This window comes from Triturus cristatus, chromosome 1_1 (genome assembly GCF_964204655.1).
Source record: "Triturus cristatus chromosome 1_1, aTriCri1.1, whole genome shotgun sequence".
Lineage (NCBI taxonomy): Eukaryota > Metazoa > Chordata > Amphibia > Caudata > Salamandridae > Triturus > Triturus cristatus.
The window spans coordinates 937,346,996-937,372,431 of NC_140579.1; positions in this window are offsets into that span (position 1 = coordinate 937,346,996).

Genomic DNA, 25,436 nt, shown 5'->3' on the forward strand with positions numbered 1-25,436 from the left:
GCTCCATGCATACACGGGTGGGGGTACGGTCCGTACATACACTGGTGGGGTGGGGGTACGGTCCGTACATACACTGGTGGGGTGGGGGTACGGTCCATACATACACGGGTGGGGAGTTGGTATGCTCCATGCATACACGGGTGGGGGTACAGTTCGTACATACACTGGTGGGGTGGGGGTACAGTTCGTACATACACTGGTGGGGTGGGGGTACGGTCCGTACATACACGGGTGGGGGGTACGGTCCGAACATACACTGGTGGGGTGTTGGTACGCTCCATTCATACACGGGTGGGGGTACGGTCCGTACATACACGGGTGGGGAGTTGGTACGCTTCATGCATACACGGGTGGGGGTACGGTCCGTACATACACAGGTGGGGAGTTGGTACGCTCCATGCATGCACGGGTGGGGGTACGGTCCGTACATACACGGGTGGGGTGGGGGTACGGTCCATACATACACAGGTGGGGTGGGGGTACGGTCCGTACATATAAGGGTGGGGGTACGGTCCGTACATACACGGGTGGGGTGGGGGTACGGTCCGTACATACACGGGTGGGGTGGGGGTACGGTCCGTACATACACGGGTGGGGTGGGGGTACGGTCCGTACATACACGGGTGGGGTGGGGGTACGGTCCGTACATACACGGGTGGGGTGTGGGTACGGTCCGTACATACACGGGTGGGGAGTTGGTACGCTCCATGCATACATGGGTGGGGGTACGCTCCATGCATACACTGGTGGGGGTTCGGTGTGTACATCCGCGGCCGGGGGCGTTTTGCACGTACATGCGGGGTCAGTGGTGAGGTGTTCGGCACGTATGCGGGCACGTGTCTCCATGGTTGCTATGGGAGTTCGGTCCGTACGGTGTTTTTTCCATACAGTTGTGAAATCGAAAGGACGGGAGTGATCTGTCAAGAATTCCTGTCATGCGAGGGGAGGAAAACGGTAACCAGCGTAAACGGACTACATCTCCCAGGATGCTTAGCGGTTGAGAGGTTATGTAAACAGGAGAGCTATTACATAACTCAAGGGAAAACACGCCCTTATGTAAACAGGAGAGCTGTTACATAACTCAAGGGAAAACACGCCCTTATGTAAACAGGAGAGCTGTTACATAACTCAAGGAAAACACGCCCTATAAAGGGAGGAACCGGGAGGTACAAGGCTGTCGGATATTGTGTTTACACCGACGTACCTGCTTCGTGAAGAGCAGTGTTCCGGAGTGGTGCTCCAGTAAGGCAAGAACGGAGGTAGGTCGAGTCGTTACTCCCTGGGCGGTGTCTTGCCCCATCGTCACCTGTGAAGGACCCGGAAGCTCTACCGGTCAACCATTGAGCTTCGCTTTTTGACTCGGCTGAGTCAAAGCGCAGTGGCGCTTTTGCTGGTTGGAGTCGTAACTCCCAGCCCGACCAGAGATACAGGGACTGCCAGCTGTAACGCACACCAGGAGGTGTTTGCCGCGTTACAGACTCGGAAGTCCACAGGATCGATCCAGCGGCTGCTCTCGGTTCAGTCTTCTTGCTTTTGATTGGGGTATCGGTGACGCATCACCAGGAGGTGACTCCGCGTCCCGGTGCAGTCTGAGGAAGAGGTTGAGTGGCTGCTCCCTTCAGGTAGAGACCCCGGCTGGGTGTTTCCCTGACTCCTCGATTCTCCCCAACACTCGTCGTGCCCCTCACAGCCTACCGATTGGCATTGTCGGCCATTTCATTTCTGCCCTCTGTTGGCATACGCCGGGATCGGCGTATATGCAGAGGACGGTTAGGACCATCCGTGCTGTGGGCTGGTAACGTACTTAGCCTGGAGGATTCCAGTGACTATAACTTTTGTTTATTCGTTGTATTGTTTTTGCCTTCATTAAAATAACTAACCCTTCACAAGTGGTTGCGTCCTCATTATCGTGTCTGTTAAACGATCCTGAGACGTTCAGGGCGTTACATGATCATACTTGCGCGGTCGGACTTCATTTTTCCGATTCGTACGGTAAATCGTCCGGGGATGTGTCAGACACAATTTCCGACCCGAGGACGTGTGGGGAAATTTTCCCGATGTGATTCGTATGGAGTTTTTCCCATGCGAATCGTACTTGGCAGTTTGTACGCTACTTGTACGATTCGGACGGAAAAAAGTACAGATTCAATTCGGACGGGGGAAATTTTTCCAGGATCCGAATCGGCACCTAGGTCTTTTAAACTTTATTTTTTGTGTGTATTTAGTATTATTTTAAAACTGTTCTATTTTGTTTAAGTAAGTTAGTCTGTTTCTAATATTCTACTTACTGGAGTAGTAATTAATAATAGTTACCCCTATGCAATACAACTCTTTCCCTATTGTTGCGCTTACTAGAGTATCAATAGTAAATTTTACCCCTTTATCAAATAACACTTTCTCTCTACTCGTCTGCTTATTGAAATGGAAATACTTAATTTTACCCCTCCACAAATCCAACTTTGTCACTAATGTAGGATTTTCTTTTGTGGGTAGTGTACATTTTAGACGTTAAAATTTTAAAATTGTGTCTACTTTTTTATACATTTTACTGGGAATATTTTATCTTTCAATTGACAGATTTTATATTATAATCTACATTTAAAAATGTTTTATTATTACGTTTATGGTTACATAGAATTTGCAAATCTTAAATTCTTCATTTATTTAATATGTATTATTTTTTTCTTAAAGTGTTTTTGCGTATATAATATACATTTTAATACCAAACATAATTCTCAAAACATGTTACTGTATAATAGTTCTAACATTGAATTTACATCCTGAATGAAATTATTAGTTTATTTGTTTTTTGGGGAATAAAAAAACCCAAAAGATATATATATATATATATTATCTACTGGCGGTCGCCAGTAGATAGTTATAGTTAGGACCGTGTTTCCATAGGAAATCCGCAACATTCTATGGAATAACTTTGGCGCCGGTTGACGAATCCTCGCAAAATTTTCAAAATAGGTGGGGCGCTCCGCTCCTACCCTGAAAGTCTCGGGGGGATTCGTCAAGCGGGGGCTGAGAAAAAAGGGGGGTCCCAAAACACGTTTTCCCCATGCAATTTTCCATAGGGACCTTTAGTCCAAGGTACAGCCCGAACGGCTGAACAGAATTACTTGACTGGTCTGGTGTCAATCTGTTCAGTAGTTCCTGAGAAAATCAAAAGTAAAATCACATATATATCTGGGCGGAGCCTAACCACACATCTCATCGTGAGATCTGATTGGCTGTCAGCACTTCATCCAAGAAGTGTTGGCAGCCATCTTGGGACCAATATACATGATAGCACCTCATTAAAAAGCCTTGCAGTTAATAGAAGGTTTTAAGACTTTAGTTACATTATAAATCATTTGTTGATGGTACCATACTCATTTTAGGAATTGTGGTATGTTCTAAGGTGATTTCACCATGTGAAAAAGCCTTCTGCTGGGATATCATGATTGAGAGAAAAATATTTTCTCATGCTTTTCCCACAGAGGTTTGGAAGGTGATCTATAAGCTAAACTGAGAGCTTATTTTCTGTAAATTCACATTATCTTTCTCAGTCATGTGAGAATGAAGTCTGACATTCTCAGTAAAACATGTACATCCAACAAGGGCAGAGACTGTCAGTTGATTCCTTTGTGTTCTACTGCAGCTTCCCAGAGTGTTCTAAAGAACAACTAGAGCGCTAACAGTCCTACTTATGACAAACGTATGGCACACCTGAAGCCATCTTGGTTGGAATAAAGTGGTAACTCTTAAAACATTTAATGTAAAAAGGAACAACATGAGGGGATTCATGTTGCCATAGAAAGTATGATTAGTGCTGCAGAAAGAAAAATTAGGGCACATTTTGAGTGACTTCTCAAATCCTCTTCTATTTCATTAAAAAATTCTGACATGCAGACTGAAACATGCACTTTCAATACCAGCAGCAGACTTCCCTGGTGAGCAGTAGTTTTACGACAGTGATCTAATAAGCAACTAGACTGCTAACATTCAGAATTTATGGCAAATGTGTGACACATCTGAATGCCTTCTTGATGGAATCAAAGTAAAAAACTGAAAGTATTTCCTACTGAGGAGACTGTAGTAAATGAGGACATTAGGAAACATCATAACAAATAAGTCTCCCAAAATGGCCACCAGAGACAAAAGAGTCCAAATGTAGCCCAAATATCACCCAGATGTAGCCCAAGTATAGCCCAATGACAGAATGTCCCAGAGTGTTCTAACGAACAACTAGAGTGCTAACAGTCTTACTTATGACAAAAGTATGGCACACCTGAAGCCATCTTGATTGGAATAAAGTGGTAACACTTAAAACATTTAATTTACAAAGGAACAAAATGAGGGGGTTCATTTTGCCATAGAAATTATGATTAGTGCTGCAGAAAGAAATATTAGGGCACATTTTGACTTCTCAAATCCTCTTCTATTTCCTAAAAAAATTCTGACATGCAGACTGAAACATGCACTTTGAATACCAGCAGCAGACTTCCCTGGTGAGCAGTAGCTTTACTACAGTGATCTAATGAGCAACTAGAGTGCTAACATTCCGAATTTATGGCAAATGTGTGACACATCTGAATGCCTTCTTGATGGAACCAAAGTAAAAAACTGAAAGTATTTCCTACTGAGGAGACTGCAGTACATGAGGAAATTAGGAAACTTCATAACAAATAAATCTCCCAAGATGGCCACCAGAGACAAAAGAGCCCAAATGTAGCCCAAATATCACCCAGATGTAGCCCAAGTATAGCCCAATGACAGAATGTCCCAGAGTGTTCTAACGAACAACTAGAGCGCTAACAGTCTTACTTATGACAAAAGTATGGCACACCTTAAGCCATCTTGATTGGAATAAAGTGGTAACACTTAAAACATTTAATTTACAAAGGAACAAAATGAGGGGGTTCATTTTCCCATAGAAATTATGATTAGTTCTGCAGAAAGAAAAATTAGGGCACATTTTGACTTCTCAAATCCTCTTCTATTTCATAAAAATATTCTGACATGCAGACTGAAACATACACTTTTAATACCAGCAGCAGACTTCCGTGGTGAGCAGTAGCTTTACTACAGTGATCTAATGAGCAACTAGAGTGCTAACATTCAGAATTTATGGCAAATGTGTGACATATCTGAATACCTTCTTGATGGAATCAAAGTAAAAAACTGAAAGCATTTCCTACTGAGGAGACTGCAGTAAATGAGGAAATTAGGAAACTTCATAACAAATAAATCTCCCAAGATGGCCACCAGAGACAAAAGAACCCAAATTCAGCACAAATATCACCCAGATGTAGCCCACGTGTATCCCAATGACAGAAGTGTGCAAAACACTTATTTTTTTTGTGTATTTGCAGTTTTATGTAGTGCAGACTTGTCAGGTATTGGAGTGCTTTACATGAGCATTGGTTACATCACACAAGATCAAATTCATTTTGGTTGTAGACATGGGGAGATTAAGTGATTTGACCAGAATCACAGAATGTTGAGCTGAAGCAGAAACTCCAACCTGGTTCCCCAGTTGCAAAGTCTGCAGCTCTGGAAGTAACACAACATCCTCTCTCCTAGGTGCAAAATTTAATCAAGTGGTAAACTGGATAAAAAACATAAAGATTACAAATAATTTAAAAGTTCTTTGTCGCTATTTGAAAACTCAGAAAATATGTCCTCATTTTAGTTTTTTACAGCACTAACCATAATTTTGATGCACATAAGAGGCTCTCATATATGTAATTTCTAAAGGAAATACTCTAGGTATTACAGTTTTGATTACATCAAGATGACGTCAAGCGTTCCACACTTTTGTAAAAAATATAGAATGTTAGCAATCTAGTTGTTCATTGGGATACTGTGGAGAGGCAGAGGCCAGGGGCACGGACTCTGAAAATTGAAGGCAGGTAGGAGAGTGCAGAGGCAACAATTTGACCACACTGGGCAGGCAGGAAGGGCAGTGGCAGCACAACAGACTATGGAGGGCAGTGGAAAGTGGGGCAGGGGCAACAAACCAACAATACAGGACTGGCAAGAGAGGCTGTGGCAATATAATAGACCATTGTGGGCAGAAGGAAGAGGCAGTGGTAGTACAACCATACATGCCAACAGACCCATTTCAGCCAGGAAACGTCCAATGTTTTTAAGCTCAAATGGGCTTTATTTGATCTGTCTCCTGTCTTCAATCTCCTCTTTTTCAATGTAACTCAAAGGGGAAAATCAATACCCCAGTTTTTTTCAAAATCTCTCTCTTACCAAGTTCAAAATGTTCGCAAGTATGGTACATTGGATCATGGTAGGCAGGAGGAATTGGGGTAGGGACATGGACTCGGATAACAGAGGACAGGAGGGACATGGAGAGGTGCACCAAACTGACCCTACAGGGCAGGCATCCGGGTTTGCAGCAGCACAATACACCACACAGCGCATGCGGGACAGGAGTGCAACACAACAATCCATAGAAAGCAATAGGGAGGGGACAGGACCATGCACATGGACAACAGAGAACAGAGGGAAAAGAGGCAATGGTAGCTAGCTGACCATAATGGACAGACAGGAGAGAAAGCTGCAGCATAACAGACCATAAAGGGCAGGAGGGACGGATCAGGGGCATTACAATGGAACAGACAAGCCAGGAGGGAAGGAATAGGGGTCTGCACATGGAAACAGAGGGCTGGGGGCAAGGGGGCAGGGCAGGATGGACACTAGAAACAAGACACACAATGGAGAGCAACAATGAGACTATGATGGCATACACACAGACCATAGAGGGAAGGTGGGAGGGGGTCAGGGGCAGCTAGCTGACCACACAGGGAAGGTGGGAGGGGCCATGTCAGCACAGAAGACCATGCATGGCAAGCGGGAGGGTTAGTGGCAGCACAATGGCTATGATGGGCAAGAAGGAGGGTGCAGGGGCATGCACAAAGGACCATGGAGGATAGAAGGGAGGGTCAGGACCTGGGCACAGACATGAGAGTTCAGGGGAAGGGGCCTCACAACAGACCGTGCGGGGCAGGCAGGAGGAGCAGTTGCAGCACAACAGTCCAGGGAGGGCAGAAGGGTGTGGCAGTAAAATGTACCATGGAGGACAGGAGGAAGGGGATAGGGGCATGGCATGTGGACAGGCAGGGTGGAGGTGGCAGGGACAGGTTCCAGTCATCTGAAAATGCTAGGCAGGTGGGAGGAGAGTGGCAGCTCAACAGAACACTCAGAGTAGATAGGAGTGGCAGGTCCATGGAACATGGTGGGCAAAAAGGATGGAGCAGGGGCATGCACAAAGACATCGGAGGGCAGGGGGAAGGAGAATAGGGGCATAAAGCTAAGCACAGAGGCTAAGCAGGAGGTCAATGATGGGTCATAGAATTGGGCAATGGAGGGCAAGAGGAGTAGACTGGTACATCATGCTAAATGGAGGACAGTGGCAGCACATCAGACCATGCATGGCAGGAGGGAGGAGGCTAGTCCATGGATTCAGACAACAGAGGATAGGGAGGAGGTGGATGGGGCAGCAAGCTAACTGTTCAGAGAAGGTGGGTATTAGGAACTTTATTGTTTTTAAAATGTGTGTCTGTGCGAACTACTTAAAATATGAACAAGTATGCAGCATAATCTCACTTTTATTCAGGAAGAAGAGGACGTTTGTGACTGTGATTCCAGGCTCACTTGGCAGAAACACCCGCTGACCCTCCACCCCCCACCGCAAAATGTAATGCCCGTGCAAAGGGTAGGTGTACGCAGTGTTATATAGAACATAGTCCTGAGAGCACGATTGAAAATGAAAACTAGATATCGTATATGGTATAAACTATGCACCAAAAAGTGTGATATAAGAGGAACCGGGGCGTGAAATATAATATGCAATACATTGTGCGCAATGACAGATTCATTGGAGAGCACGAGATAGCACAGGCACTAGCGCGTGCTATGCGATATGCGCCTTGGAGTGTAATATGCACAGGGCAGTGTTGTGTAACCTAACTAGTCTCTAAAGTTGTAATATAAAATATGTGCTGGGGAGTGTAACGTTGCATATGCACTGTGACAAAGATATGGATCCCAGATTGTAATATGTATGGCATAGCGCTGTGCGTTATAACATAAGCATCGAGGAAGGCACGTTAGAGGGGGCAATATAACCCGTGCGAAGGCAAGTGTGGCATGACATATTCACGGGGTGGTGTTACAGTGCACATGGGATAGAGAGTGTCATAGCATACGCACTAGCTGGTGGAATACAACACAGAGGTGTGAGGCACTCGGCGGGCACTGGTGGGTGTAACACAGCTTTGGGCTCAGCCAAGAGCAGGCTGTGACTCTCAAGTGAGGTTCGTCTCCTTTCCAGAGAGTAAAATAAAAAGTATTACACATCCGGCGGTGGATGTGTGTTTTATTAACCGTGAGGGGGGTTTCTTGCATAGTTTGGTCGAATTTTTGTCGAATCCCCTTTGAATGGCTTGGTGTGCATGTATATTATATGTGCCCGTCAATAGATACCCATGTTTGTATAAATAAACAACAAGGGTGTCTACTTGGAGAGTACCCACCGGCGGGGGCACCAGGATTAGGCATGGTAGGGCGTCAGACACGTCAGAGCTTCACTAGCGGTGTAAATACATTCCATGTGGATTCATTCTATGCATAGTCGCCTTTTAATGAATATCACGCAAATCGTCATGGTGATAGGTACATACGGTTTGTCCAGCATGTCCTAGGTGTTTCTATAAATATATTTAAATAAAAAATAATAAAAAACAAAGGCCGGCCCCGGGGGATGGTGTCCCCGGGGCCATAAGTGGCCTGAGGAGGGGGGCAACGCAGCCCCCTCCTAAATAATTTTTTTTTTTAAAAGTACATGGCCCGGGGGTTGGGGTCCCCAGGGCCAGTAAATTAGAAAAAGAAGGGGGGGCACACAGCCCTCCTTCTTAAAAAAAAAAAAAAAGACCGGCATCGCGCCGGAGGCCATGCCCCCTCCTTACAGTACTCTGCAAACGCGCCCCCTGGCCAGTTGTAATTTGGGGAATTAATTCCCCTTCAATACTGAGGGTCCCTGAGGGCCAACTAGCCCAACAGGTATCTCCAGCATGCGCCAGGGAGCTTGGTTGCAGACAGATGTTCTGAGGCCACGCCCCTTTTTACACCTCTATGCAACGCAGCTCTGTGGCGCTTACTGGAGGTACCTAGTGGGCTAGTTTGACCCGAGGGACCCTTAGGATTCAAGGGGACTTAATCTCTCAACTTAGAACGGCCACAGGGCGCGTTTCCACAGTGGTGAAGGGAGAGGACGGGGCCTGAGGTGATGTGTGCAAACACGCCCTGTGGCGCGTTTTAAGTTGGGGAAATAATTCCCTTTCAATCCTGAGGGACCCTGGGTGCCAACTAGCCCACCAGGTGCTTCCAGTAAGCGCCACTGCTCTGCGTTGCAGAGAGGTGGTGCAGGCCGTGCCCCTTTTTACACCTCTCTGCAATAGCGCTTACTGGACGTACCTAGTGGGCTATTTTGCCCCTAGGGATCCTCAGGATTCAAGGGGACTTAATCTCCTAACTTAAAAAATGGCCACAGGGCGTGTTTACACAGTGGGGAAGGGAGGGGACGGGGCCTGAGGTGACGTGTGCAAACACGCCCTATGGCGCGTTTTAAGTTGGGGAAATAATTCCCCTTCAATCCTGAGGGCCCCTGGGGGCTAACTAGCACACCAGGTGCTTCCAGTAAGCGCCACTGAGCTGCGTTGCAGAGAGGTGGTCCAGGCCGTGCCACTTTTTACACCTCTAGTCACTAGTCTGCAGTAAGATACATTTAATGACTCACTTATAGACTCAGTTACGCACATAGAAAATCATCCATTCACACACTTGTACACCCACTTATTTTTCAACAGGCCTTTCCCTATATATATTAAACATAATAAAACTGTTCAGAAACACATACTCAATGGATGATGTCATCAGTGATGTCATCAGTGATGTCATTTGAGATGTCATCAGTGATGTCATCAGTGAAGTCACTGACCATGTCATGAGTGATGTAATATGTGACGTCATCAGCAGTGCATTGCGGGGGCGCAAGTTATAGTTAGCTGAACTAACTATAACAGGGGAATTTCTAGGGTTTTGTACGAGGGAAATGTCCAGCTAACTATAACACCCCTGAAACCCATGTTTTTTTCAGTGAATTTCTAAGGTTTTTTAAATGCCAATTCCTAACTATAACGCCCCTGAAACCTTTGGTTTTTTCAGTGACTTTCAAAGGTTTTTTAAATGCCAATTCCTAACTATAACGTGCATGAAACCTGTGGTTTTTTCAGTGAATTTCAAAGGTTTTTTAAATGCTATTTCCTATCTATAACTTATCTCTGAAGATATCATGAAAAGCATTCTTTTTTAAAAGTAGGGTGCACATAAGTTTTGTGGAAAAGCATCTTTGTGATTGGTTAATAAAAAGCAGTTTCAACGTGGAGTACATATCATAGGATAAAATTTGCTCAGCTCAACCACACCTGCTACTTGCATTTGAAAGGCACTGTTCGAACTTAAAACAATCGTCAACTTTTAACCTGCACGTGTCGTTAAATGTTCAAGAAAATGTTACAAAAAAATATCGTAAAGTTTTAAAAAATTGATGAACTTTTAACCTGCACGTATTGTAGAATGTTCTAGAAAGTGTGTTGATGGAATACGTTGCACTTCTGACTTCTATGTGTTGTTGAATATTTAAAAAAACGGTTCATATGGAAAATTAAAAAGAAACCAATAGAGAAGTTTTGAAACCTAAAAGAATCAAGGAACTATTCTAATTTATTCTTTACATGTATATGTGTGCAACAACAAAATTATAGACACAACAGCACTAGGAAGAGGAAGAAGCAGGGAGTGGGGGGAGGGGGGGAGATGGGCAGAATGGCACACATGCACAATTAAGTACAACCCACATATAGACTTACAATGGCCAAAATGAAACACACCAACAAGGAGCACAAGTCACACAACCTGCCAACTTCACACCACTGAACGAGCATAGAAGTGAAAACCACGCTGCATTCATACAGGATGTGTACAAAGGCCAGTCGTTGGTGTTGTGGGATGTCTGCGACCGTGGTCATCATGGATGAGATGCCCAGCATGTGGCACATGGTTGAGTTCACTGTGTCTTATGTTGCCAAACGGCTGCTCCTCCCTCCCACGAGCCCCCACACTTTTGTACTGTGAGCTGTTGTATCTCGTGCACTCGTACGGCACGCCATTGTAATGCCTATTTGTGCATGTCCTGCTACATTCCAACTACAACATCACAGTGCCGTTTGGAGGTGGTGCATGCCACTTTAACACATCGACTGCTGCGGCTCTTGTAACAGGCCACACCAGAACACAGAGACACACTTACCGCACTTCCTGTACACGGACATGTCCGAGACACCCCGTTCCCCTTGCCGGATAGTCACACCCCTGCACTGACCTGTGAACAACAGACCAGCACACGCCAGTTGTGCATGGAGGAGGATGCGTACGTAGCTGCACATCCAGGCTCACTGCCAATGCTGAGGTGACAGCACACTGTGATGTTGCAGGGCTCGTGCCTATCATGCTAAGACAATGACCACAGGGACACACTTACTAAGATGTGGGTTTGGGGGGCATTGGCGGTCCTGGAGTTGTTGAGATGAGTCTTCTGGCCCTCATGGGTATCCCTGTATCATGCTCATTGACTCTATGGCACCTGTGGGTGTTCTGGTGTGGCTCTTGGCTGTGTTCCCTTTCATGGTGCAGGTAGTTGTCCTGCTTAACACCAGCAGAAAGCAGGTGTACAATCCCTGGTGCTAACGTGTCTTATCGCCGGAATTTGTTTCGCATTGCAATTGGTGTGAAAGTTGTGATGTGATTTTTTTCATGTGCACAACAATATACGAACTGAGCAGTGTATCTCGTCAAGATCCAGCACCTGAAGCACTATTCCCAATCAATATAAATACAATGAGATTTCTTAATAGATTTTGTGTGTACACTGTAAGTGCAGCCAATACCTCAGTGCAATACAATACAGGATTTTAGTATTTAGAATAAATCGCAAAGGTGCACCTCGTGTCTTTTTGCACAGGAACGGCTACTCTCCATTTCATTATCAGCACTTTAACGGAACTAAAGTTGAGATAAATCTAACACATTATTCAGAAGTTGGTGCAAACTGCAGATATCACCAGTATTCCAGCGATAAGTGCCACACAGCAGCAGTTAAGAGAAAAACCAAAAACATTATTTTTTTTTTTTTAAACTTTATTTTTTATAATAATAAATATATAAACGATAAACTATTTTCAAACTTTATTTTTTTATTAACATAAATATAAACAATAAACTAATAAACAAAATGTAACAACAATAATACAAAACAACAAGGCGGAACACTCCTGTGGGAACCACGGATGTCGACGACAGACCTGGAAAATCATTAAGATTGTTAAAAAAAAAACAACATGGTATTCTCAACAAAATACCACAAGAAGCAAATCACAGATATATAAAATGTATACAGCTAACAAAATTTTATAAGTTTAACTTACAAAAACTGTAAATGTTGCCGCTTTAAAATATTTACCGAATCTGAGGATTTGTTTTTGCAGAAGGCACCACGCCCACAATCTTTTTCTTCAGTGGTGAAGAAATGTTTTACTTTTTTCAAGGGGCAAACAAAGACCAATGCCACCTTCTCCATTCGCAAGATTTGCCAAAGAGTTCTGTTATGAGGGGATCCTAACAAAAAATACTCGTGCGGCACAGCAAGTATGATGAAACACCTAAGGACCCTTCATCCAAACAATCTTGCACGAGGAGAGTGCAAACAGATGAGAAACACTTCTGTTCTGTATCTGCAAAAAAGAATCACAAATAAATGTATATTAATAACTTTCAAATTTATACTATTCCATTACAGTAAAAAAACACATTTTATATAAAAACTGACTAAGAAACTATAGCCCTGAACCACAAGTGTGACAATCGTTAAAACACTACATGCATAGTGCATACTACTTTGAAGCAGTTCATGCCCTAAATCCTACCTCACTAAAAGACTACATGCTAACTGACTAAATGATTCCAGTACTATAAGGAGACACACTGGGTGAGTGACAGGGTGTTTGCTAGAAGAGTATGAATACTAACTAGGGAATTGAAGGTGTGAAACACAACTGTGTAGGTGATTAGAGGACTGCATCCATACTGCATAGGCATTTAAAGCAGTCCATGTGCTAAGGCCTGGCTCACTGCATGACTACTTGGGTACTGACTGAATGATTAGAGTACAGCAAGGAGAGTGCCTAGGTGAATTTATAAGTGCTAGGCTTTTCGCACAGGGAATGGATTAGTACTTGGTACTGAATGGTCACTAGAGGAGTGCAAAGGCAGTCACAAGTGCTGGACTGTATGGATACTGACTAGGAAATTGAAAGTGTGAAAGACAAGTGTCTAGGTGGTTAGAAGACTGCATGCATAGTGCATAGGGGTTTGAAGCAGTCCATGTGCTAAGGCCGGGCTCAGTGTATGAATACTTAGGCACTGAATGAATGATTAGAGTACTGCAAAGATAGTATCTTGGTGAATTTATAAGTGTTTGGGTTTTAGCACAGTGAATGGATTAGTACATGGTGCTGAATGGGTCACTAGAGGACCACAAAGGGAGTGACAGGGTATTTCCTGGAAGTGTATGGATACTGACTAGGGAATTGAAGGTGAGAAAGACAATTGTGTAGGTGGTTAGAGGACTGCATGCATAGTGGATAAGGGTTTGAAGCAGTCCATATACTAAGGCCTGGGTCACTGGATGAGTACTTGGGTACTGACTGAATGATAAGAGTACTGCAAGGAGAGTGCCTGGGTGAATTTATTAGGGTTTGGCGCAGTGAATGGATTAGTACATGATGCTGAATGGGTCACTAGAGGAGTGCAAATGGAGTGACAGGGTGTTTGCTGGAAGTGAACGGATACTGACTGGGGAATTGAAGGTGTGAAAGACAAGTGTGTAGGTGCTTAGAGGACTGCATGCATAGTGTATAGGGGTTTGAAGAAGTCCATGTGCTAAGACCTGGCTCAGTGCATGAATACTTAGGCAGTGACTGAATCATTGGAGTACTGGAAAGAGAGTATCTTGGTGAATTTATAAGTGTTTGGGTTTTGGCACAGTGAATGGATTAGTACTTGCTGTTGAATGGGTCTCTAGAGGACTGCAAAGGAAGTGACAGGATGTTTCCTGGAAGTGTATGGATGCTGACTAGGGAATTGAAGGTGTAAAAGACAAGTGTATAGTATGTTAGACCACTACATGCATACTGCATAGACATTTGAAGCAGTCTATTTGGTACTTAGAAACTGACTAAATAATCAGACTACTTCTAGGACAGTGCTTAGGTAAAACTTTTAAATTTTCAGTTCTGCCACAGTGAACAGAATAGTACATGGTACTGCACCTTAGTGTCAAACCCTGACTCATTTTATCAATGCATAAGCAAAGACTAGCTTCTAATGCTACTAAAACCTGACAACATGAGAGGTTTTAAATTAGTTTTCTGTCAGCAAATACACGATGTTACCAAATGCTTCTCTCACAGTGGTTCTCAAATGCACACAGACTCACAGTGTGATTCTAGACAACAACCACTATACCTAGGAGTTTACCAAAAATCATTCACTACTGTGGAAGTGGTAAGCGAACTGCACACAATCTTCATATTTCAGGACTGTACTTTTATGTCAAAGCCTGACTCATATAATCAAAGCATAAGCAAAGACTGGCTTCTAATGCTACTAAAACTTCACAACATGACCGGTTTTAAAACAGGTATATGTCAGCAAATACACGATGTTACCAAATGCTTCTCTCACAATCCTTTGCCCAAATGCACACAGACTCACAGTGTTTAGACAAGCAACACTATCCTAGGAGTTTACCAAAACTCATTCACTAATCTGGAAGAGTTAATGATACTGCACACAATCTACATATTTAAGTACACCACATCAGTGTCAAAGCATGACTTATTTAATCAACGCATAAGCAAAGACTGGATTCTAATCCTACTAAAACTTCACAACATGACAGGTTTTAAAACAGTTATCTGTCAGCAAATACATGATGTTACCAAATGCTTCTCTCACAGTGATCCCAAATACATACTAACTCACAGTGTGATTGTAGACAAGCACCACTATCCCTATGAGTTTACCAAAACTCATTCACTACAGTGCAAGTGGTAAGGGAACTGCACACAATCTACATATTTCACAACTGCAATTTACTTTCAATGCCTGACTCATATAATGAAAGCATAAGCCATAACTGTCTTCTAATGCTACTAAAACTTGACAACATGACATGTTTTACAACACATATCTGTCAGCAAATACACGATGTTACCAAACACTTCTCTCACAGTGGTTCCCAAATGCACACAGACTCACAGTGTGATTCTAGACAAACAACACTATCCCTAGGAGTTTACCAAAACTCATTCACTACAGTGGAAGTGGTAAGGGAACTGCACACAATCTACATATTTCACGACTACCCTTTAATGTCAATGCCTGACTAATTTAATCAACGCATAAGCAAAGACTGGCTTCTAATGCTACTAAAACTTGACAACATGACAGGTTTTAAAACAGTTATCTGTCAGTAAATACACGATGTTACCAAATGCTTCTCTCACAATCCTTACCCAAATGCACACAGACTCACAGTGTGATTTTAGACAATCAACACTATCCTAGGACTTTACCAAATCTCATTCACTACTGTGGAAGGGGTAAGGGGACTGCACACAATCTACATATTTAAGTACAGCACATCAGTGTCAAAGCCTGACTCATTTAATCAACATATAAGCAAAGACTGGATTCTAATGCTACTAATACTTCACAACATGACAGATTTTAAAACAGTTATCTGTCAGCAAATACATGATGTTACCAAATGATTCTCTCACACTGATCCCAAATACACACTAACTCACAGTGTGGTTCTAGACAAGCACCACTTTCCCCAATGAGTTTACCAAAACTCATTCACTACAGTGCAAGTGGTAAGGGAACTGCACACAATCGTCATATTTCACGACTGCAATTTACTGTCAATGCCTGACTCATTTAATGAAAGCATAAGCCATAACTGTCTTCTAATGCTACTAAAACTTGACAACATGACTGGTTTTAAAACAGTTATCTGTCAGCAAATACACAATGTTACCAAATGCTTCTCTCACAATCCTTACCCAAATGCACACAGACTCACAGTGTGATTTTAGACAATCAACACTATCCTAGGAGTTTACCAAAACTCATTCACTAGTCTGGAAGAGTTAATGGTACTGAACACAATCTACATATTTAAGTACAGCACATCAGTGTCAAAGCATGACTCATTTAAGCAACGCATAAGCAAAGACTGGATTCTAATGCTACTAAATTTCACAAAATGACAGGTTTTAAAAAAGTTATCTGTAAGCAAATACATGATATCACCAAATGCTTCTCTCACACTGATCCCAAATACACACTCACTCACACTGTGATTCTAGACATGCACCACTATCCCTAGGAGTTTACCAAAACTCATTCACTACAGTGCAACTGGTAAGGGAACTGCACACAATCTACATATTTCAGGACTGCACTTTTCTGTCAAAGCCTGACTCATTTAATCAAATAATAAGCCATAACTGTCTTCTAATGCTACTAAAACTTCACAACATGACAAGTTAAAACAGTTATCTGTCAGCAAATACACGATGTTACCAAATGCTTCTCTCACAGTGGTTCCCAAATGCACACAGACTCACTGTGTGATTCTAGACAAACAACACTATCCCTTGCACTATACCAAAACACATTTCTTCATCTAGAAGTAGTACTACATTTTAGTATAGAAACATAACATAACTCATTTCACAAATTCATAAACAATGACTGGTTTCTAATTCTACCAAAATATAAAAACTGCACAGTTATCTGTTTACAAACACATGAAAAACACAAATGCTTATCACAGAATGGTTTCTACATGCACACACATTGTAGAGAAAAAAAGTACTCCCTACACTTTAGCAGGAAAAATACATTAGTCTGATTAAAATCAAAATAGTCTACATACATCCCCTCACAATTAAATAACTCAACTTTCAAGTTCTTTTGTAGATTAAGAAGTATATCAATCACTCACCATATTTACAGAATCTCTGCACTGTGCACCTCTCAGCAAAAGCAAAGAATGAAAACGTTTCCCTTTCATTTTCCACACATCTACATGTAAACATCAAATCACAATCCTTCGCACATAAACTCAAAAGCAAACACACATTTCTATTGGTTAAACATTTCAGCCCTTTCCAACTGAAATACATTTCAACCCTTCCCCCAATCTGCCTTCTGCCTGTTACCATAGAAACAGGTCATGGAACACTGCACTGAGCTCACAGGTCACAAGTTCAGCACACAATGTTCCTACACAAGACAGGAAGTGTGCTTGACTTTTCAACATATCAGCTTATCATATATAATGTTCCTTACAATCTGTTTTTGTTAACCAATAACAATCATACCTTTAAAAAACAGAAATATACACCCTACCTTTCAGTGTCATACAACCAATGATTTCTTGTCGTTTTTCAAAAAACGTTGCCGTGGATCCGCGCACCCACCGCGAGAGAATCCGTGCATCCAACGCGATAGGATGCGCGCACCATGCGCACATTTCCCCGTGTTTTTTTTTTTTTTAAATGGTGCCCCAGGGGGTCCTTCTGGGACCCCCTAAGCACCTCTAGAGGGTCATAGTATTTCCACTCTGCCCCCTTTATATGTTTTACACACTTATTCCCCTTGCATCTTCAGCCTCGCTTCTACCGAGGCAGAAAATGGCCGCCAACAGTTCCTGGCTTCGAATGTAGAGAGACACTCGACAGCGAATTAGCATTCAGCGCGCTCTCGGGAAGTTGCGCGCTCGGTTCGGGGAGGGTGCGCTTACGGTGCGGGTACGGTCCGCGGATCCTCCGCGGCCATAAATATCACTAACATTTTTACCCTAATTTTCTCAGGAACTACTGAACAGATTCACACCATATATGCAAAAGGCACGAGTTCGAACTGAGGATTACCTCTTTGCCAAATTTGGTGTCATTCCGTTCAGCGGTTCGGGCTGTAGCTGCGACAACAGATCCTATGGGAAATTGCATGGGGAAAATGCATTTTGGCACCCCCCTTTTTTCTCGGCCCCCGCTTGACGGATCACCGCAAAACTTTCAGGGTAGGAGCGGAGCGGAGCTGGCCAAAAGTTTGGAAAATTTTGCGAGGATTCGTCAACCGGAGCCAACGTTATTCCAAATAGAATGTTGCGGATTTCCTGTGGAAAATAGGTCCTAACTATAACTATCTACTGGCGACCGCCAGTAGATGATATATGTGTGTGTATATATATATATATATATTCCATACGCAAACCATACCGCAGTTGCAGCAAGTAGAAGCCCACCATTCGGAGAAGTAAGTACAAAGTAGCTTTAATTTTTCAGGACAGCAGTCACAGAATGCAGCATTACGCGTTTCGAGCGTACAACGCTCTTAATCATATGCAGTCCAGAGGCTCAGCTGTTCCCACCTTAAGTATGCTGTGGTAGTAAACAGCGAGGGAGGACCACACGCAGCTCCGGTTTTAAAGTAACCTTCCTCAATGTTCATGTTTTGTTTGAATACACGCACTTTGGCAATCAGAGTGCATATAGTAGCTGAACTCCCACATTCATTGCATCGTGCAATTATTTCTACACAGAGTTCAAACTTTGCATCTCCATTGTCAGTGCTATCCGTAATCGGACTCCATTACCCATAATACTTCATCATGGTGTTCAAGTTACGGTGCGGCCTTCCCCTTAATTCCGACATTTAGGTTTTAAAGTCTTGGATAACTGAGGAAAAGTTGTTAATCTATTTTGCAAGGAAAAGTTTCCATATCCTTCTTACTTTGTAGGGAATAGTTCCCTGATGGTAACAATTTTTCCTCCGTTCATTCCACGGGCGCTCAGCCTCATAGCAGGAACCATTCAGTCAGTGTCTTCCTTCGCACTCTGATTGCCAAAGTGCGTGTATTCAAACAAAACATGAACATTGAGGAAGGTTACTTTAAAACCGGAGCTGCGTGTGGTCCTCCCTCGCTGTTTACTACCACAGCATACTTAAGGTGGGAACAGCTGAGCCTCTGGACTGCATATGATTAAGAGCGTTGTACGCTCGAAACGCGTAATGCTGCATTCTGTGACTGCTGTCCTGAAAAATTAAAGCTACTTTGTACTTACTTCTCCGAATGGTGGGCTTCTACTTGCTGCAACTGCGGTATGGTTTGCGTATGGAATGTTGAGGCGGTGACGACGCCAAGAAGCCCCGACCCGCCTGGAAGGGCGCCTTCTTCGTCAAGGTGCATTTGGATATATATATATATATATATATATATATTCACTGAAAAAACCATGGGTTTCACACACGTTATAGTTAGGAATTAGCATTTAAAAAACCTTAGAAATTCAATGAAAAAACCAAAGGTTTCACACATGTTATAGTTAGCTGGACATTTCACTCGTAAAAAAACATTGAAATTCCCCCGTTATAGTTAGTTCAGCTAACTATAACTCGCGCGCCCGCAATGCACTACTGATGACGTCACATATTACATCACTCATGACATGGTCACTGACATCACTCATGACATCACTGATGACATCTCAAATGACATCACTGATGACATCACTGATGACATCATCCTTGTGATAGAGTGGCAGACCTCCTCTCCCCCTAATATAACCATTGAAACACACATTCAAAAATAGAAACTAAAATGTTCAAAATAATGAACATATCAATATCAGTTACAACAACCTATTCAGTAATTCTAAGAACCACATACACATACAGTAATTCACCAACAGTCCTCTACAGTCACTCATACATGTACTCACTCATCATATGTACTCATACACCTGTACATCCCGTTACACAATGCCACTCATCCATAGAGTAACTCACACACATAGTCACTCATGCTAATAAAGAATCAATCATCCATTTACTTGCATATACAGTTATACACACACCACCACACTTACTTCTACAGAAACTTACATATACTTACTCTTTTAAACAATCACTTATAGAAACACATACTTATTCATACAGGAACTCTTCCAATCTCTCACTTTCACATATACTCACTTATATACACCAATAGTCACATATACTAGTTTAAAACATATGTAGTTACTCATAAAGACACTATTGAGACAGTCATTCACTCACTAACACACCCATGCACACACTCATCCACCCATACAATCCTGCACACATGCTGTATTCAACACATACAAACAGTGAGTCACTCATTCATGCACCTATGCACTAAGTAATACCCCCCACCGAACCATACAGAAACTCAGACACTCATAGTGATAAAAAACCAACTAATAACCTATATAGACACTCATGTAGCTACTCACCAACCCATGCAGCCACTTATACACAAAGTAAGAAACTGATACAGATATTTAAATATTTAAAGATTACTCAGTAAGCCATGTATTCACTATGATACACTTAAACAGTCAGTTACACAAAAAAAATTCCAAAAAAAAGTATCCATTTAGACACTTATATACCCATTTATTCTTCCTTTGACCTTGAGATATACATAAATATAAAAAATATATAATTTTCATAAAAACACACGATCACTGGATGATGTCATCAGTGATGTCATCAGTGATGTCATTTGAGATGTCATCAGTGATGTCATGAGTGATGTCAGTGACCATGTCATGAGTGATGTAATATGTGACGTCATCAGTAGTGCATTGCGGGCGCGCGAGTTATAGTTAGCTGAACTAACTATAACGGGGGAATTTCAATGTTTTTTTACGAGTGAAATGTCCAGCTAACTATAACATGTGTGAAACCTTTGGTTTTTTCATTGAATTTCTAAGGTTTTTTAAATGCTAATTCCTAACTATAACGTGTGTGAAACCCATGGTTTTTTCAGTGAATTTCAAAGGTTTTTTAAATGCTAATTTCTAACTATGCCTACAGAGATAGGACATGTGAAGAAAGAAGAAAAAATGCACAGAAAGAAACAAAAGAAGTGCAGAAAGAAGCAACAGAAGTCCTCAAATACGAAGATAAGTGCAGGAAGAAGGATAACGTGCAGAAAGAACAAAAAGAAGAGCAGAAAGAAGCCTTGTTGCAAAAGCATCCTGTACCCTCAACTTTTTCAGACGGATACTGGTGGTAACTGAGTCTGACTAACCAGTCCTAGAGCCAGTGCTATGTTAAAAGACACTTAGAATACAGTGAAAACACCTACATACACTAGGGAACATTATGCGTTGGGGTCCCCCTGTGATTAGCATGACCTCCTCTGTAAGCCCCTAGTGTATAATAGGGCATGGGGATTAAAACTACCTCTTAAAACAGGCCACAGGGCGTTTTTGCACACATTAACTCAGGCCCCGTCCCCTCCCTTCACCACTGTGTAAACACGCCCTGTGTCCATTTTTAGTTGGGAGATTAAGTTCATTTGAATCCTGAGGGTCCCTAGGGTCCAACTAGCCCACTAGGTACCTCCAGTAAGTGCCACAGAGCTGCGTTGCAGAGAGGTGTAAAAAGTGGCACGGCCTGGACCACCTCTCTGCAATGCAGCTCAGTGGCGCTTACTGGAAGCACTTGGTGGGCTAGTTAGCCCCCAGGGGCCCTCAGTATTGAAGGGAAATTATATCCCCAATTTAAAACATGCCATAGTGCGTGTTTGCACACGTCACCTCAGGCCCCGTCCCCTCCCTTCACCACTGTGTAAACGCGCCCTGTGGCTGTTCTAAGTTGAGAGTCCCCCTGAATCCTAAGGGTCCCTAGGGTCAAACTAGACCACTAGGTACCTCCAGTAAGCGCCACAGAGCTGCGTTGCAGAGAGGTGTAAAAAGGGGCTTGGCCTCAGAACACCTGGCTGCAGCGCAGCTCCCTGGCGCATACTGGAGATGCCTGTTGGGGGCGCGTTTGCAGAGTGCTGCACGGAGGGGGCATGGCCTCCGGCACGATGCCAGTCTTTTATTTATTTTAGTTTTTTAAGAAGGGGGGCTGTTTGGTTCCCCTTCTTATTCTAATTTATTGGCCCTGATGACCCCATCCCCCAGGGCCAGTCTCCTAATTATATTTTTTTGAACCCAATCCCCAGGGCCGGCCACTGTTTTTTATTATTTTTAAAAAATATATATTTATAGACACACCTAGGACATGCTGGACAAACCGTACGTACCTATCACCATGACGATTTGCGTGATATTCATTAAAAGGCGACTATGCATGCAATGAATCCACGTGGAATGTATTTACACCACTAGTGAAGCTCTGACATGTCTGATGCCCTACCGTGCCTAATCCTGGTAGACACCCTTGTCGTTTATTTATACAAACATGGGTAGCTATTGACGGGCACATTTAATACACATGCACACCAAGCCATTCAAAGGGGATTCGACAAAAATTCGACCAAAACTATGCAAGAAACCCCCCTCACGGTTAATAAAACACACATCCACTGCCGGATGTGTAATACTTTTTATTTTACTCTCTGGAAAGGGGACGAACATCACTTGAGAGTCACAGCGTGCTCCTGACAGAGCCCAATGCTGTGTTACACCCACCATTGCCTGCCGAGTGCCACACACCTCTGTGTTGTATTCCACTAGCTAGTGCATATGCTATGACACTCTCTAGCCCATGTGCACTGTAACACCACCCCGTGAATATGTCATGCCACACTTGTCTTCGCACGGGTTATATTGCCCCATCTAACGTGCCTTTCTCGATGCCTATGTTATAACGCACAGTGCTATGCCATACATATTACAATCTGGGATCCTTATATTTGTCACAGTGCATATGCAACGTTACACTCCCCAGCACATATTTTATATTACAACTTTAGAGACTAGTTAGGTTACACAACACTACCCTGTGCATATTACACTCCAAGGCGCATATCGCATAGCACGCGCTAGTGCCTGTGCTATCTCGCGCTCTCCAATGAATCTGTCATTGCGCACAATGTATTGCAAATTATATTTCACGCCCGGTTCATCTTATATCACACTTTTTGGTGCATAGTTTATACCATACACTATATCTAGTTTTCATTTTCAATCGTGCTCTCAGGACTATGTTCTATATAACACTGTGTTCACCTACCCTTTTCACGGGCATTACATTTTGCGATAGGGGGTGGAGGGTCAGGGGGTGTTTCTGCCAAGTGAGCCCGGAGTCACAGTCACAAACGTCCTCTTCTTCCTGAATAAAAGTGAGATTATGCTGCATACTTGTTCATATTTTAAGTAGTTCGCACAGACACAATGTTTTAAAAACAATAAAGTTCCTAATACCCGCCTTCTCTGAACAGTTAGCTTGCTGCCCCATCCCCTTCCTCCCTATCCTCTGTTGTGTGAATCCATGGACTAGCCTCCTCCCTCCTGCCATGCATGGTCTGATGTGCTGCCACTGCCCTCAATTTAGTATGATGTACCAGTCCAGTCCTCCTGCCCTCCATTGCCCAATTCTATGCCCCATCATTGACCTCCTGCTTAAACTCTGTGCTTAGCTTGCTGCCCCTATTCTCCTTCCCCCTGCCCTCCGATGTCTTTGTGCATGCCCCTGCTCCATCCTTTTTGCCCACCATGTCCCATGGGCCTGCCACTCCTATCTACTGAGTGTTCTGTTGAGCTGCCACTCCCCTCCCACCTGCCTAGCATTGTCAGATGACTGTAACCTGTCCCTGCCACCTCCACCCTGCCTGTCCACATGCCATGCCCCTATCCTCTTCCTCCTGTCCTACATGGTCCATTGTACTGCCACACCCTTCTGCCCTCCCTGGTCTGTTGTGCTGCAACTGCTCCTCCTGCCTGCCCCGTGTGGTCTGTTGTGAGGTCCCTTCCCCTGAACTTTCTTGTCTGTGCACAGGTCCTGACCCTCCCTTCTATCCTCCATTGTCCTTTGTGCATGCCCCTCCACCCTCCTTCTTGCCCATCATAGCCATTGTGCTGCCACTAACCCTCCCACTTGCCATGCATGGTCTTCTGTGCTGCCATGGCCCCTCCCACCTTCCCTGTGTGGTCAGTTAGCTGCCCCTGACCCCCTCCCACCTTCCCTCCATGGTCTGTGTGTATGCCATCACAGTCTCACTGTTGCTCTTCATGGTGTGTCTTGCTTCTAGTGCCCATCCTGCCTGACCTCCATGGCTATCTTGCTGCTCCTGCCCTGCCCCCTTGCCCCCAGCCCTACTCCCTCCCTCCTGGCTTGTCTGTTCCATTGTAATGCCCCTGATCCGTCCCTCCTGCCCTTTATGGTCTGTTATGCTGCAGCTTTCTCTCCTGTCTGTCCATTATGGTCAGCTAGCTACCATTGCCTCTTGCCCCTCTGTTCTCTGTTGTCCATGTGCATGGTCCTGTCCCCTCCCTCTTGCTTTCTATGGATTGTTGTGCTGCACTCCCGTCCTGCATGCCCTGTGTGGTGTATTGTGCTGCTGCAAACCCTGATGCCTGCCCTGCAGGGTCAGTTTGGTGCACCTCTCCATGTCCCTCCTGTCCTCTGTTATCCAAGTCCATGTCCCTATCCCATTTCCTTCCATGATCCAATGTACCATACTTGCGAACATTTTGAACTTGGTAAGAGGGAGATTTTGAAAAAAAACTGGGGTATTGATTTTCCCCTTTGAGTTACATTGAAAAAGAGGATATTGTAGACAGGAGACAGATCAAATAAAGCCCATTTGAGCTTAAAAACATTGGACGTTTCCTGGCTGAATCGGGTCTGTTGGCATGTATGGTTGTACTACCATTGCCTCTTCCTTCTGCCCACAATGGTCTATTACATTGCCACAGCCTTGAAGGAGGGTAGATTTTGTATCACAGGGGGCCCCTGGCCCGTTCTGTCCACACCTGAAGTATGAGACCCTTGTCCTTGCCCTGCCAGCTGCATTTGTAGGCTGTATTAAATTGACCAGCGGGTCCTGTATTGCTATATAATTATCCTGAGACATCCTTACCACTCAGCCAGCATAAAACCCCTGTGTAGGCCCTTCTGTTCAATATGTAGGCCTCTTTGTTAAATTGACCATAGCTCTGCAATTTTAGTGTATAGCAGTCTGAAGGCAGGTCTGCGAGGCCTTCTGATTCAAACTAGTAGCCCCCACCCTACCCGAGTGCTCCGTGCTCGGTATCAAAGTTCAACATCCCCCTGAAGCTGTCGACATACAGTAGGCTGCATCCTGGACTGGTACTTGCTTCCTGGGCAGGTTTCCCGCTTTTAAGGAAGTGGCAACCGCAGAGCGTCAAGTTAGGAGAACTGAGGAGATTTTATACATGAATATATTGAATTCCCGTACA